Here is a 17,878-nt window from a genome sequence, read left to right as displayed (position 1 = left end):
CACCTGCAGAAATCACTCATAGTCTTTCCGTGATAATTTAAGAGGGTAGCTCATGTGGAGATAGGGAAGCAGTTCTGAGATTCCTAAGAGCAACAGGCAGCTCTCATGACCAACTCTCAAGTAGTTTATCTGCTTTGGTCTTGAGGATGCCATTGGCTCTTTCTATGGTGCCTGATGACTGAGGATGGTAAGAGCAGTGGACTCTTCAATTTCCTGGATGATTTTATCCTCTCTCACTAAAGATGGTACAGTGAATACCTCAAGTGGGGAAGATTCATTCCAGGAAAATGTTGGCAACAGATGTTGCTGAGACATTTTGGAAGGAGAAAGCCTTTAACCATTTAGAAAGCATGAAGTTTAGACTGAGGACCTATTGGTAGCCTTCTGCTGTTTGTAAGTGGATAAAATCTCTTTGCCAATAAGGAAGGATCCGGGGGAGCTGCTTCCCCTCACTGCCCCACCTTTACGGATTTTCCATGGTTATGTTTCTGGCAGATGAGACAAGTGGCAACTGCTTGGTCCAAATAAAAGCTTTAAAAAACTTTTGTTTGTCTGATTTCCATGGTGAGTCATGTTGTGTAAATCATATACAATGATTCAAGATATAGACTTAGCAGCTACCAAGTAGCTGTCTCAGTGAGTCCAGAGTTCATCTAAGTGGATCGAACATCCAGCTTTTTCCCACCCAATTATTTCTGAGTCAGATGCTGCTATTTGGGCCCCATGGATCTCTTTCATGATTTCCTTAGGAGTCATCTAAAGAAGTGCTCTCTCTCAGTGGAGGGTGAACAATCCTATCAGGATCTAGGGCCTTGAAGTGGGACCTAGTGGTATAGTCCCAAGGTTTGGGTATCTCTGGGATTTCTTGGGTGATTAGGGAAGAGGCTGCTAATTTCACATATTTATCAGCCAATCTATTTGCCCAGGATTTGTTTGAATTTTCTGTGCTGTGTCCCTCAGTTTATCAATAGTGATTTCCTAGGGTAATAACAATACCTCTAGAAGATCTGCTCTTTGGGGTCCATTATTTTAAAAAATATATAATGGAAGTATAGTTGCTTTACAATGTTGTGTTAATTTCTGCTGTGCAGCAAAGTGACTCAGTTACATATGTATACACACATTCTTTTTCATTATGGTTTATCACAGGGTATCGGATATAGTTCCCTGTGCTATACAGTAGGACCTTGTTGTTTATCCATTTCTATATACAATAGTTTGCATCTGATAATCCCAAACTCCCAATCCATCCCTCCCCCACCACCCCTCCCCACTGGCAACCACAAGTCTGTTCTCTATATCTGTGAATCTGTTTATGTTTCGTAGATAAGTTCATTTGTGTCATATTTTAGATTCCACATATTAGTGATATGATATGGCATCTGTCTTTCTCTTTCTGACTTACTTCACTTGGTATGATAATCTCTAGTTGCATCCATGTTGCTGCAAATGGCATTATTTCATTCTTTTTTATTCCATTGTGTATATGTACCACATCTTCTTTATCCATTCATCTGTCAATGGACATTTAGGTTGTTTCCATGTCTTGGCTATCATGACTAGTTCTGCTATGAACAAAGGGGTGCATGTAACTTTTTTTTTTTTTTTTTTTTTGCGGTACGCGTGTCTCTCAACTGTTGTGGCCTCTCCCGTTGCAGAGCACAGGCTCCGGATGTGCAGGCTCAGCGGCCATGGCTCACGGGCCTAGCCGCTCCACGGCATGTGGAATCTTCCCGGACCGGAACACGAACCCGTTTCCCCTGCATCGGCAGGCAGACTCTCAACCACTGGGCCACCAGGGAGGCCCTAACTTTTTGAATTATAGTTTTGTCCAGATATATGCCCAGGAGTGGGATTGCAGGATCATATGGAAACTCTATTTTTAGTTTTCTGAGGAACTGCCATACTGTTTTCACAGTGGCTGCACCAATTTACTTTTTTGGGAGTCCAGTTTTAACTGGAGTATCAGCCACTGCCATGAATCCTCTGTTTCTATAACATAAAATCATGTGATACCTCAAAGGCATGGCAGTTGTCAGTATAAATGTTAACCTTCAATCTTTCTCCTCTTATGCTAGCCCAAATACTCAGCTATGTAGGCTGATTTAACATTTGGTAGAGGTTTATATTGATCAGTGATAACATATCTATCATGGAAGGCCCCATCCTCCTTCCAGAAGTAGGAGCCATCAAAATAGAATGAGGTCAATTTGGGGGAGGGGGTTTCATGACAAACCTCATCTAGGGCAAGATAATAATCTAGTGTTAATGAAACAGTGATGGGGCATCCTATTAGTAGGTAAAGGAAACAAGGGGTCAGGATTAAGGTTTGACAGCAATTATGTGGTAAAGTGAGGGAGAGTAGTGAGATCTCATAAGATGTAAGTCGAGACACAGAAAAGTGCTGTGTGTTTTCCATAAGCTATAGGATTGCCCAGCATAGTAAACATGCATGTCAAGTAGATGACCTAATACTAAATCAGAGGTAACCTGGAAAAATTTGGTGGTTGCAGCCACAACTTGAAGACAAGAAGTGTATGCTCTAGCTATTGCATCTAACTGATGAAATAAAATTTATATTTTAAGGCAGGACAAGAAAAAATTAAACATAAAATTATCTCTCTGTGTTTGTTTGGGCTTCCTCTGAACATCCCTAATGTGCAGTGTGCATCTGCATTACCCATTAACCAGAACTCCTCAAAGATGGGAGTGCCTGCTCTACCATAAAGATCAATTTTTTTTCTTCTGACATTAGCAATGTAACCTCTTAAAAGAATAGTGTTCTTTCCCAGCTCTTTAGGGGGTCATGGTGACTTGCTACTTCCTTTGTATGTGCTTACTTGGACTATGTATCCTTGGTGACCTTTATATAAAATATCAGTATGTCATTTTGATGTACGATTCTTTGTCTCAAAAATGTATATGACTGTTCCTTCAACTTCTAACAGGCAGAACAGTTCTTAGAGCTTTCTGAGAATCTCCTTCCTGAGAATAATCTTCAGTTTGGCTCAAATAAAATTCTTTTTTTTTTCTTCTTAACATGATTGTTTATTGAATTTTCACTGGCATAACCAATCTGTAATGTCCAAGAGGAATTTTGTGTCTCTTATGTTACTGGAATAACACTCCATGGGCACTCCTTGTTCATGCACAAACAAGGAAAAAGGAGGGAGTAACTGAGGAGTCCAAGAATTGGAAATGAAAGTAAACAGTCCTTATGACTCTCAAAAGTATCTTTGGATCAGGAGTCTGAGACTTCTGAGTCTTGGGATGACTCCCTAGTCATGGCATAGAGGAGTGAGGCAATAATATACAAATCAGATACTCACATCCTGTAATATCCTGCAAGACCAACAAAACCCTCCCTAAGTGGATGGTTGTTTTGTTTCAGGAAGAGGAACATAGTGAATAGTAGAGGCTCAGTTGTGGAGTTAGTTTTACCTGCAGCTGAAATATCATGACTCAGATATTGGACACAAAGAGAGCATAGTTGAATTTCATCTCTAGCTACCACTTGGCTCTTTCTTGCTAATTCCATAAGAAGGTATTTGGTGTGCAAAATGGAGTTGTCATCACTGTCAGAATATGGAAGAAGGTCATCTGCATATTATTTTAAAGTGGAGTCTCCTGGGACTTTTATGTCCTTCAAATTGGCATTTAGGCTGCTCAAAAAGTAGGTAGGAGCCTCAGTAAATCCTTGGGGCATAACAGGCCAGGAATATATTATTGGTTATCCCAGGAAAGGCAAACAGTTATTGAGATTCCTTTTTTTTTCCACGTGTAGTAAAAAGACTTTATTAAGAAGGCTTTGAAGTCAAAAAATAAAACTCTTGATACAATTTTCTGAACCCTTAGGTCAGCTCAGCAAATATATAATCAGTAATTTAGCTGTGTAAGATTAAAGGTCTGTTACTTTATTTAAAATAAAATATATTTTAGTTTTCTTAAAATTTATTCCATAAAGTATATATTTCCCTATAAATTCCCTACATATACACAAGAGGTAAAAAGTAAAAGTTTAAAAAAAACAAAAAAATTTAAAAAATGCTCAACAGAAACCACAGCAGAAAGGGATTAATAATTAAAAAAAAAAAAAAGGAAGAAAGTTCTGGACGCCCCCTCCCACCGCCCCCCTCCAGGCTGCGCGCGGCTGATATACTAAAGGGTAACCAGTTGGCCCCAAAAAGGGAGCCGTCCTCCTGGAAGTTTCTGCAGAGGTTGAGGCCGTGGGAAATCGATATCAGCTACATACAAAAGGACAACCGGGAGAGTTGTAAAAATCGTGTTGTTTTTTTTTTTTTTTCCTTAAAAAGATCACCCTGGGGAGGGGGTGTGTCTTAAATAAAGAAGATGTGGCACATATATACAATGGAATATTACTCAGCCATAAAAAGAAACGAAATTGAGCTATTTGTAATGAGGTGGATGGACCTAGAGTCTGTCATACAGAGTGAAGTAAGTCAGAAAGAGAAAGACAAATACCGTATGCTAACACATATATATGGAATTTAAGAAAAAAAATGTCATGAAGACCCTAGGGGTAAGACAGGAATAAAGACACAGACCTACTAGAGAATGGACTTGAGGATACGGGGAAGGGGAAGGGTAAGCTGTGACAAAGTGAGAGAGAGGCATGGACATATATACACTACCAAACGTAAAATAGATAGCTAGTGGGAAGCAGCTGCATAGCACAGGGAGATCAGCTCGGTGCTTTGTGACCACCTAGAGGGGTGGGATAGGGAGGGTGGGGGGAGGGAGACGCATGAGGGAAGAGATATGGGAACAGATGTATATGTATAACTGAGTCACTTTGTTATAAAGCAGAAACTAACACACCATTGTAAAGCAATTATACTCCAATAAAGATGTAGGAAAAAAAGTGCAAGCAGGCCTTTTCTCTCTGGTTTATTTTAACCTGTCGACTCAATATCGTCATTTGTTAAGAACTGAGGTATCGCTGTGCCGCCGGGTGGCCGTCTCCACGCTTGGGACCGGAGTTAAAGCTCGTCCGTAAACACTGTCCAGCCCGCCGCTCCGCCCCGCCCGCCCTCTCCCCTTCCTCCCCATCCGGCCCTGCGCACCCACTCCGCGTCCGTGGACGGCCCTGGGGGCTGCGGGCGCGGCAAGGTGACCGGCTAGGAAAAGATATGAATGGCCTGGGTGGCAGGCGTGCGGCAGGCCGGGCAATAGGGCTAGCTCTTGCCGCAGATGCGGACGGCGCAGTCCACGCCGAAGAGGTTGTGGCCGCAGGGCACCAGCGCGGCCATCACCTCGCCCTCGGCACACACAATGCACTCCCCCGCCAGGGCCGCGGAGGCGGGGGCGTTGGGGGCCGGGGCCGCCTGGGGCTTGCGGCCGCTCTCCGAGGCGCTCGAGTCCAGCGCGGAGCACAAGGAGGCCGAGGAGCTGCTGGGCAGCGAGGTGGCCATGGAGAAGCTGGTGCTGCTCGAGAAGGACGCCAGGGAGCCCTGCGGGGGCCGCCAGGGCAGGGCGCCCACCGGGTCGGGCGCAGCGCGGCGGGCCAGCGGGAGCTCCAAGCTTAGGCAAGGTGGTCCACAAATCAATGACTATGAAATACTGGATAAAGGAATGGTAGACAGGAAAGTGTTAGGATTAAACACCAAGGGAAATCTGAGCTTGAATATTTTGTTGATAGATCTTAGTATCTAAATATCCTTTCCTGTTTGGCTTTTTGACAGCAAAAATGAGAGCGTCGCATGGTCTAGAAGTGGAGACTAGATGTTTTTGTCTAATAAAGTTTGGATCGTTGGGCAGAACACTTCAAGTCCTTCTGGCTTTAAATGATATTGGGGAATTTTGAGAAGGAACATGAAAGGATCTATTTCTACATCGTGGGGTTCTGCATTCTGTTTGTGTCCAACACCAGTGGAGTTTTTTCCCATAAAGAAGACGGAATTTGGTCTAATATAGCTTTGCATGTTCAATTAAATAAGTGTTAAGTTGAAGCAGGGAAAGGAACTCAGCAAAGTCAGACAAAGCTGTTAGGGGACATAGGCTTGAAGGGGGAGGAGTCAGGGACCTGTAGGAGTCCTTTGGAGCACAATGAATTTTTTAACCAAATTCATGCAAAGACCTCTTGCTAAACAGTTTTACGGGGATGGCAGAACCAAGAAGGAAGTGTTGTTGAGCTTTAAGAGGTGCCATAGAAATAGTAAAGGGTTGAGATAGGGGCAAATCATGAGGTAAATTACAAAACCCACTACTGGTAAGGTTTGGTGACTCAGAGGAAAGGGGACAGGAAAGGAGGTGATGTTCAGGGTAGAATGTGTTGCCCCTGTATCAGTGAATAATGTGGTGGGACGCCCTTCAACTTGCACGCTTATCTCCTGTTGTGAATTTAGTGACAGTTGAGGACATTCAACATCTATTTCCCTTGAGGAGAGTCAATAATTTTGCGATGAAGAGGAGGCTCAGGCTTTCCCCCTCCTCTTGAGGTCTGAGCCAGTGTCCTTTTTTTCTGACAATTTCTGCAAGTGTCCTGATCAATGAAAGACCATGAACTTAGGGTTTGCTGTAGATTAGATTTTCAGGTCTTTCTGTTTTAATTGCAATGTTATAAGTTTGCACTGTGTATTTTCTAAATTATTTGGAAATAATGGTGAGCTTCATATTGGTGGGCTAATGAAGGGAGTTCAGACATGTTTGCATTTTGCCAATTAATATTATTTCTCTGTGACAGAGCTCCAGTCTGAGACTATTTGCAAAGCTGTGGCCAGAGCAGAGGCTGTTTAGGAAGTGATTCCAATGTCCAAATGCTCTTTCCTTGTTTTCTCTAATCAGTGGTAATGGCCAGTTTCACCTATTTGTTGTTTACAATTTTGGATACAAGACCAATCAGTTTTGGTGGGACCGACTTGAGAGATGGAACCTAGTAATTTTTTATCTTTCTTCCCTCAGCTTCCAGTGGGAATTGGGAGTAGTCTGAGACCTTTGAAGGTCTCCAGAAATGTTCCATTTGACCTTTTCGAGCCAAAAGAAGGCATCTCCAGGGCCAACTGATAGGTGACCCAACAACTCCAAATTGTCTAATAAACCTTTGCCTTTCCTTTTGGGGGTCAGAAGAGTCCTTGGTGATGGCATGCGATTCAGACTGAGACTAAGGTTTGAATGTTATCTCTTCTGTTGGCCTTGCTTGAGAATGAGTACTGGCCATTCCCTGGGCTTCATCTGTAAGAAATGGTCTGTTGAACCTTTCATTCTGGGAGAAAATAATATAAAGAAGAGCTTGGAGGGGAATATAGCAGTGCTGCAGAAAGTTCTAGGGGTCTTACTAGTTCAGAAAACTTTAAGAAACTTTTTAATGAGGTTTGAATTATTCAGTTGCCTTTTGGTTTCTTCATATCAAGCAAAATAAGTGGACCATTGTGCATATGATATATTTGTTTCTTTTTGTTCTGGGACACCCCTTAGGTGGATTAGCCTGGTATATCCCTGGAGCCTCAGAGTGGTCACTGAAGCTCAAGAGAATTCTTAATTAATTAGTTTATTTACTTATTGTTGGCTGTGTTGGGTCTTTGTTGCTGAGCACAGGTTTTCTCTAGTTGCAGCCAGCGGGGACTACTCTTCGTTGCGGTGCTTGCGCTTCTCACTGCAGTGGCTTCTCTTGTTGCAGAGCACGGACTCTAGGTGTGCAGGTTTCAATAGTTGTGGCTCACAGGCTCCAGAGCGCAGGCTCAGTAGTTGTGGCACATGGGCTTAATTGCTCTGCGGCATATGGGATCTTCCTGGACCAGTGTGGTGGAAGGAGCACTTGAAGGCTGATGCTGAGTCTTCCATGTTTTCGTGATGTCATATCCTTCCCTGGACCTTAGTCTCATTTATAAAATGGGGACCAAAATACCCACCTACAAGGACTGAGCTCACCTCTAGAACTTAACTACCTGCCACTCCGATAGGAAGCAACAGGTCTCCAGAAAGGGATTTTTACCCATATACTCTCCAACTGAGATCATCTGTGCAGATATGGTCACACCTATTATGGTGGGGATTGTCAGGTGGGTCCATGAGTTCAGGTAGGACATCTATGCAGCACTAGTTACTTGTCCTGAGTGAGAATAGGGATATGGGCACTTCTGTAGCAGGTTCTAAGTAAAAGTGTTAGAGGGGACCATAAAGGATAGCAATGCCTCTCTCCCAGCACTGTCAGTTATCTCTTCCAGGGGTCTCTGGCTTCCTCCTTTGGATGGTGGTTTTTATTCCAATTTAAAGTCTGTTCATTGAGTTCCTATTATGTGGTATGCCCTGTGCAATTGAAATGGAGCAGAACCCTATGGTCCTTACCCCCTATATCCTCTGATTGCCTTTTGTCTGTAGAAAAACTTTAGCCAAAGAATAAGTTTAATCAGAGAAGTGAGAAAATGAGGAAGCAAAGGAAAACGAACAGGACAAAATAATGAGTTTAGTCATTAAGTAAAGTCAAGGACATTTAATTCCTCCTCAAGGGCTACAGATAATATTCTGACCCATACCCTTTGAGCTGTCTTGTAGATCCTGAAACTTCCACCAGGTAGAAGAAGTGAACTATGTGATGACCAGATCGTAGCCGTGTCATAAGCTGCCACAATTCTAAGAACTGGCCTCAAAGAAATTGGAACAAATCGACCCTGGAACTAAAGATTAACTGTACTCAAAACAATCAAGATGATGCTGATCAGACCACTGCATGACCAGTTTCAAGATGACTGTCAGAGCTGACTGTGCTGTTTCTGCATGTAACCCCCTCCCTCAGCCTACACACCCCTGAAACTCCCTTTTAAAATCTCTTGCCCACTGATTGTCAGGGGGAGTCAACATTTTGATATGAGTCTGCCCTTTCTCCCAGTTACCAGCCTTTGAAATAAAGCAAACTTTCCTTTCCACAAAGCTTGCCTTTTTATTGGCTTTTGAGCAGTGAGCAGCCAGACCTCACTTTTGGTAACACAAAGATTTCTCACATACAATTCATAAAGAACCCTGATGGATGAGGGATATTACTCTGAGAGGCTGTGCCAGAGTCTGGTAAGAGTTTTCCCACTGATGTGTACAGTGGGCATATAGGTTGTCTACTGTAGATTTAGATGTGCTTGTGCCACCTTGTGGGGTGGGGCCAAGAATGTCCTGACTCGAGGCTGGGTGAGGAATAGAGATGCTGTCCTGTGTGCCAAGCTCCAGTGTCTAAGTGATTCAGGGGTTACCAAAGTTGCTGGATGTTGTGATGGTGACAGGTCCTCAAGAAAACAAACGTGCATAATTTCAGAGATACCTTGGGAGTCTGATAGCGGCTGGAAAAAGGTAAAAGGAAGGGGATTTCAGGAAAAGAGGACCAGCCTCAATCTCAGCCATGCTCAATGGCATTAGAGTACATGTCCTAGGGGTTTCAGATGAGAAAACAGGAGAGGAGATTGTGATGTCCCAGATGTCCTAAGGGACTCCCAAACACTCCAGCGTTCCTCATTCCCAGCCAGCACTTTTTCCACCATAAAATCTCCCTGCATTACTCCCAGAGGTCAGCAACAGTTGCCCTGATGACACTCTCTGGCCCCCATTTCCCCTCAGAGTTCCCTGAGCATGGATTCCAGTATCTCTCAACTTTACAAAGGTTTCACCAAACCAGACCATCATCTTCCCCATCATTGAGCCCATTCCCTGCTGCCAAGGGGGCCTGAGGGACACTGGTTTTCTGCTGACCCCTCCTTCCCTAAATATTCCAGTGGAGTGAGAACAGAGTAGTGGCCGTGGCTGGACTCTGGCTCCAAGGATTTTGGGGAATTCTCAGGGTCAGACATGAGCAAGGTCTCAGGAGGACCAGAAGGGTAAGCAGCAACACTGAGGTCCCTCCATTTGGGGGACACTGGCTTAAACACAGACCTGTGTCCAGATTCACTCTGGGGTAGTTCCAGGCACAGCTTCCTGGGCACATGCCAGGCTGCCCAGCAACCCCACCCCTATGTCAATTTTCAGAGGCTCCCAATCCACTGGTGATCAATTGTAGGTTGTTCTCAACTCTCTGAAAAGCCTCAGTCAACTGTTGCTGACCTCCTGAAGAGAGGACATAGAGCCAGGCTACCTGTTGCTCTTCTAACTCCCAGCCTCCCCCTTTTCCCCCAGCCCCAATCCTTGGAGGAGGTCTAGAGACCTGGGAGGGTGATTCGGAATGCCCAGCCTGGGCTTTTCACTTTAAGTGAATTGAGCCCCCATGAGATGAAGTCACTTGCCACAGTCTCCCAGCTGCATTACGATGGACAGCCAGGAAACCGCCCACTGATTGACAAACCCACTGACCACTGTGCAACAGTGCCTGTGCCCTGGCTGTGTAACCTTGTACTCTTGCCCTGTTTCCTGATCTATAGCTTCATCTCATATGCTGGAGGATGGGAGGCACCAACCTGGAGAAGGAGTTCTGGTCCCAGAGTACCACCTCCTATGAAGAAACTTTCACATTGCACATATGAAGGAGCAAACTATGCTTCTTGGGGGCACTCCTGTGTAGCACATACTTGCCTTGTTTGTAATATCTCTAGATACTATTCTCACAGACGCATGATCCACTGGAGAAATAGATTCTACAAATATTTGAAAGTCTCTATCATAGAGAAAAATGTAGAAAAAGAACCAGAGCTAGAATGTGTGGGATAATATCAGGTGGTCTCATAAATGTGTAATTGGCTTTCAGAAAGAAAAAAGAGAGAGGTGAATAAAGAGAAACTTGTCCAAATTTGATTTAAACTAGAAACACAGTGATCCAGTGAACACAATACACTCAAACAGGAAAAACCAAAGAAAGTCATTTGAAAACAATGTCACAAACCTGACAAGTGATAAAAGGGACATCTTAAAAACACCTAGGGAAAAAAAGACACATTACTAACAGAAGAACAATGATAAGAAAGACCACAGATACCTCATCAGAAACAATATAAACTATAAAACAAAGAAATAACATCTTTAAAATTTTGAAAGTAAAAGGAAATAATGTAAAATTCTATACAATCTAAAATATATTGAAATATTAACATGAAATTTAAAAAAATTGTGGACACCCAAAAGCTAAATTGCCAGCAGGTGTGCACATAAGAAATATTGAAGGGGTTCCTCACACTGAAGGAAAAATGATAATTGATGGAAGCTTGAATATATGAAAATGGATAGAGTGATGGAAAGGGTAAATAGGTGGCTAAATATAATTTTTTCTTGACTAAAAAATTTAAACATTAATCACATGCTTAAAGTAAAAATAATAACAAAGTATTATAAAAGTTATAGTAATGAAGTAAAAAATATAAAAACAATAACAATGGGAGGGGATAAATGAATATACATTGTAATAAAGTTTCCATGTTGTACAATAAATTATATATTATTTGAAGGTATCCTGATAAGTTAAAGATGCATTTTTCCAACAAGTAGAGCAACCCTGGAAAAGAAAACAGAGGTAATAGATGATAGACCAACATAAGAGATAAAAAAGTCAAAGTAATCACTCTATTCATTCAAAGGAAGGCAGGATAAATGAAAAAAAGAATATGTGGGAAACTAGAAAACAGGAAAAAATGGTAGCCTTGAACCAACAATATTGATAATCACATTAAAATGAAGATATTTAAGCACTTTGATTACAAGGCAGAAGCAGACTGGTTATAAAAGTGAGATCCAAATATATGTGGTTTACAAGGAATTCACTTGCAATATAAATGCAAAACTAGCTTAAAATTGAAAGAATGGATAAAGATATGTGCTAATCATTTAAAATTTGTTTTGGTTTTATTACTAATAGAGAAAGTAGTCTTCGGGATAAGGAACATTACCATAGATGAAAAAAAGGATACTTAAAAATGATAAAAGAGTTGATTTATAAAGATGTCATATCTCAATCCTAGGTGTATATGCAATTACTTACAGACTTCAATATATGGAATAAAATTCACAGGACTGAAAACAAGAAATTGAGAGAAATAAATCGATAGATTCACTTCACAATTGTCATTGGAGAGTTTAATAATCTTCTCTAATTATTAAAAACAGTAGAGAAAAAATCAAATCTTTATAGGATTTAGATAACATTACCTAGTAATTTTAGCTAAGCAACATGGAAGAGTCACCCAATAGTAGTATAATTCACCCAATTCACATTCTTTCAAGCACAATGGAATATTCACCAAAATAGACCATAGAACCATAAAACAAGTCTCAGATTTGACAGATTTAAATCATATAGAGTGGATTTGTTGCTCATAATAGAATTAAAGTAGAAATCAATAACAAACATATCTGGCAAATCTCCAACTATTTGGAATTAGACAACACATTTCTAAATGCCTCTGGGTCAAAGAAAAAATTACAAAGGGGGTTAAAATATATTTTAAACTGAATTATAGTGAAACTGCATCATGTCAAAATTTATATAGGTGGTTAAAGTGCTTACAGGGAAATTTATACCTTTAAATACTTGTCTTAGAAAGAAAGAAAGTTCTAAAACCAGTTGTCTAAGGCTCTGCCTTAGAAATCAAGGAAATAAAAGGGAAAATTAAAGTAAAGGTAAGCAGAAGGAGGGAAATAATATTGAAATTACTGAAATAGAAAACCAACCAAAATAGTGAAAATCAATGACACCAAAAATTGATTCTGCAAAGATTAGTAGAATTGATAAATTTCTAGCTAGAATGAAGATGATAAAGACAAATTTTAAATATCAAAATTAAAACAGGAAACCTCATTAGAGATTACACAGAGATTAAATAGACTATAGGGGAATATTATGAACAATTTTAGTCAATATTTTTGAGAACTTTGAGTTAATGGTCATGTTCTTCGAAAAACACAAATTTTATATTTTACAAAAATAAAATAGGAATTAGAAATAGAAACAGTTGTTAACTATTAAAGGAATTGAAATCATGATTGAAACTTTCCACCTCCCTAAACACACACACACACACACACATGCACACACACACACACACATGCCCCAGGCCTAGACAGCTTTTTATTGGTAAATTCTACCAAAAATGTAAAGAAGCAATACAAATCTTATAGAAAAATTTGGGGGAAATAGAAGTTGGAACATGACCCAAATGACTTTATAAAGCCAATATTACTATGATACTAAAACTAAGCAAATATATTATAAAAAGCAGAACACCATGATTCAATCTAATTGGTGAACACAGATAAAAAAATTCTCTAACAAAATAACAGCAAATCTAAACCATCAATATAAAAATAGTATAATATATCGTGACTAAGCAGGTTTTATCCAGGTGGTTCATGGGTGTTTTAACATTTGACAATCAATCCATGTATTAACAAGATTAAAGGGGAAAATTATATGGTCATCCTTAATAGATGCAGAAAATATATCTGAGAAAATTCAACACCTATTTAAATATTAATCTCATCAAGCTAAGAATAAAAGAAAACTACCTCAAACTGATAAAGGATAATGCATATTTCCTATAGCTAATATATTTGGTAATGAATGAATGAACTCTTTACCCCTAAGACTGGATCAAGACAAGGATATCCACTATCCTCACTTCTATTCAACAGTGTAGAGGAAGCCAATGTAGTAAAGTCAGGAATGAAAAAAAATACATTTTATTTGCAGTTAACATGACTGGACTGTGTGTATAAATGTTTCTAAATCTTCTAAATAGATTCTAATCAAATCTATTAAGAAGCTACCATATTTTTAGTTTTTTAAGGAACTTCCATACTGTTCTCCATAGTGGTTGTATCAATTTACATTCCCACTAACAGTGCAGGAGGGTTCCCTTTTCACCACACCCTTTCCAGCATTTATTGTTTCTAGATTTTTTGATAATGGCCATTCTTACCAGTGTGAGGTGATACTTCTCTGTAGTTTTTTTTTCTGGTTCTTTCCTTCTTTTCTTTCTCTTTCTTTCTTTCTTTCCTTCTTTCTTTCCTTCTTTCTTTCTTTCTTCCTTCCTTGCTTTCTTTCTTTTCTTTCTTTTCCTTCTTTCTCTCTTTTTCTTTCTTTATTTTAACAGCTTTATTGGAGTATAATTGCTTTACACTATTGTGTTAGTTTCTGCTGTATAACAAAGTTAATCATCTATATGTATACATATATCCCCATATCCCCTCCTTGTTCCTCCCTCCCAACCTACCTATCCCACCCCTCTAGGTGGTCACAAAGCACTGAGCTGATCTCCCTGTGCTATGCAGCTGCTTCCCACTAGCTACCTATTTTACATTTGGTAGTGTATATATGTCAATTCTACTCTCTGACTTTGTCCCAGCTTACACTTTCCCTTCCCTGTGTCCTCAAGTCCATTCTCTATGTCTGTGTCTTTATTTGTGTCCTGCACTTAGGTTCATCAGAATCATTTTTGTTTTTAGATTCCATATATATGTGTTAGCATATGGTATTTGTTTTTCTCTTTCTGACTTACTTCACTCTGTATGACAGACTCTAGGTCCATCCACCTCACTACAAGTAACTCAATTTCGTTTCATCTTATGGCTGAGTAATATTCCATTGTATATATGTGCCACATCTTCTTTATCCATTCATCTGTTGATGGACACTTAGGTTGCTTCCATATCCTGGCTATTGTAAATAGAGCTACAATGAACATTGTGGTACATGACTCTTTTTGAATTATGGTTTTCTCAGGGTATATGCCCTGTAGTGGGATTGCTGCATCGTATGGTAGTTCTATTTTTAGTTTATTAAGGAACTTCCATAATGTTCTCCATAGTGGCTGTATCAATTTACATTTCCACCAACAGTGCAAGAGGGTTCCATTTTCTCCACACCCTCTCCAGCATTTATTGTTTGTAGATATTTTGATGATGGCCATTCTGACTGGTGTGAGGTGATACCTCATTGTAGTTTGGATTTGGATTTCTCTAATGATTAGTGATGTTGAACATCCTTTCATGTGTTTGTTGGCAATCTGTATATCTTCTTTGGAGAAATGTCTATTTAGGTCTTCCATCCATTTTTGGAGCTGGAAGAATCAGGCTCCCTGACTTCAGACTATACAACAAAGCTACAGTAATCAAGACAGTATGGTACTGGCACAAAATCAGAAATATAGATTAATGGAACAGGATAGAAAGCCCAGAGATAAACCCACACACATATGGTCACCTTATCTTTGATAAACGAGACAAGAATATACAATGGAGAAAGACATCCTCTTCAATAAGTGGTGCTGAGAAAACTGGACAGCTACATGTAAATGAATGAAATTAGAACACTTCCTAACACTATATACCAAAATAAACTCAAAATGGATTAAAGACCTAAATGGAAAGCCAGACACTATAAAACTCTTAGAGGAAAACATAGACAGAATCAATCTGACATAAATCACAGCAAGATCCTTTTTGACCCACCTCTTAGAGAAATGGAAATAAAAACAAAAATAAACAAACGGGATCTAATGAAACTTAAAAGCTTTTGAAAAGCAAAGGAAACCATAAGCAAGATGAAAAGACAACCCTCAGAATAGGAGAAAATATTTGCAAATGAAGGAACTGACAAAGGATTAATCTCCAAACTATATAAGCAGCTCATGCATCTCAACATCATTGTAGTTTTCATTTGCATTTCTCTAATAATTAGGGATGTTGAGCATCTTTTCATGTGCCTCTTAGCCATCTGTACTGAACCTAGTGGCAAGGCAGGAATAAAGATGTAGACATAGAGAACAAACTTGAGGACACGGGAGCTGAGGGGGGAAGCTGGGGTGAAGTGAGAGTAGCATCAACATATATATAGTATCAAATGTAAAATAGCTAGTGAGAAGCAGCGGCATAGCACAGGGAGATCAGCTTGGTGTTTTGTGACGACCTAGAGTGGTGAGATAGGGAAGGTGGGAGGGAGGCTCAAGAGGAAGGGAATATTGGGATATATGTATGCATATGGCTGATTCACCCTGTTGTACAACAGAAACTAACACAGTATTGTGAAGCAATTATGCTCCAATAAAGATGTATTTAAAAAAAGAAGCTACTATAGATTGCAAGTAAATTGAGCAAAGTTGAAGGATACAAGGTCAACATGTAAAAATTAATTGCATTTCTATATAATATATCAAATAGATATATTTATTCTCTTGTAATGCTAATCTTCAATTATTTGTGCTGGAACAACTGTAAATTCATATGGAAAAAATAAACCTTGAATCTTGGTTCACCTCATACATGAAAATTCATGCAAAATGGATCATAGACTAGATCAAAACATCAAATTTAAAACTTTAAAACATGTAAAAGCAACAGGAAAATGAATAGCATCTTTCAAATCTTCAGTCTCCATAAATATGACACAGAGACAGACATAAACACACAAAACACAATTTAAAAAATTATAAATTAGAGCTCATCACATTTAAAATGAACTTCAGATCATTGGAAAACAAAGTTGGAATGACAAGCAAGTCACTGACAGAAAATATCTGCAACACTATCTCTTACAAAAGAATTATGTTCAGAATATAACCAATCATTCTAACAAGTAATAACTGAAAGAAAGAAAAAATAATGGAAGAGATGGCAAATGATTTGAACAGACACATTTCTAAAGAAGAATGGCCAATAACCACATGAAAATGTGCTCATTACAAATAGCTCAGTTTCGTTTCTTTTTATGGCTGAGTAATATTCCATTGTATATATGTGCCACATCTTCTTTGTAAAGAGGTGGATAGACCTAGAGTCTGTCATACAGAGTGAAGTAAGTCAGAAAGAGAAAGACAAATACCGTATGCTAACACATATATATGGAATTAAAAAAAAAAATGTCACGAAGAACCTAGGGGTAAAACGGGAATAAAGACACAGACCTACTTGAGAATGGACTTGAGGATATGGGGAGGGGGAAGGGTAAGCTGTGACAAAGCGAAAGAGAGGCATGGACATATATACACTACCAAACGTAAGGTAGATAGATAGTGGGAAGCAGCCGCAGAGCACAGGGAGATCAGCTCGGTGCTTTGTGACCGCCTGGAGGGGTGGGATGGGGAGGGTGGGAGGGAGGGAGATGCATGAGGGAAGGGATGTGGGAACAGATGTATATGTATGACTGATTCACTTTGTTATAAAGCAGAAACTAATAATTAAAAAAAAATGTGCTCAATGAAAATAATCGTTAGAGAAATAAAAAGTAAACCCAGAATTAAATACCCTATGCCACCAGAGTCGATAAAGTTAAAACCAGTGATAATAAATAATGTGGTGAGTATATGGAACAGTGGGAACTCATATATTTTTTAGGGGATGCAGAAATGAGATAACTCCAGACACTTTGGAAAATAGCTTGTCTGTTTTTTTATAAAGTTAAACTTACATTCTTCAAATGACACAGTAATTTCATTCTAAACTATTTACCCAAAAGAAATAAAAATGTGTTCACAAAATAATTTGTACAGAAATTTTCACAACAGATTTATTAATAATAGCTAAAAATTATAAGTAACCCAAATATCAACTGGTAACCAAGTACTCATCAACTGGTAAACAAATTGTGGTATGTCCATACAATGGACAACTATTCAGTGATGAAAAAACTGAACTGTCGATACACAAAATAGCCTGGATAAATCTCAAGACAAGAAACAAACATTATGCTGAATTAAATCAGACATGAAAGTACATAATGTATTTTTCTCATTTATATGAGATTTTAGGACACACAAATTATTTTTTTAACATCTTTGAGTATAATTGTTTTACAATGTTGTGTTAGTTTCTGCTGTATAACAAAGTGAATCAGCTATATGTATACATATATTCCCATATACCCTCCCTCTTGCATCTCCCTCCCACCCTCCCTACTCCAACCCTCTAGGTGGTCACAAAACACCAAGTTCATCTCCCTGTACTATGCATGTGCTTCCCACTAGCT

The sequence above is a fragment of the Hyperoodon ampullatus genome (genome assembly GCF_949752795.1).
Source record: "Hyperoodon ampullatus genome assembly, chromosome: 3".
NCBI lineage: Eukaryota > Metazoa > Chordata > Mammalia > Artiodactyla > Ziphiidae > Hyperoodon > Hyperoodon ampullatus.
The sequence above is the reverse complement of the archived record's forward strand: the minus strand, read 5'-3'. Positions refer to the sequence as shown.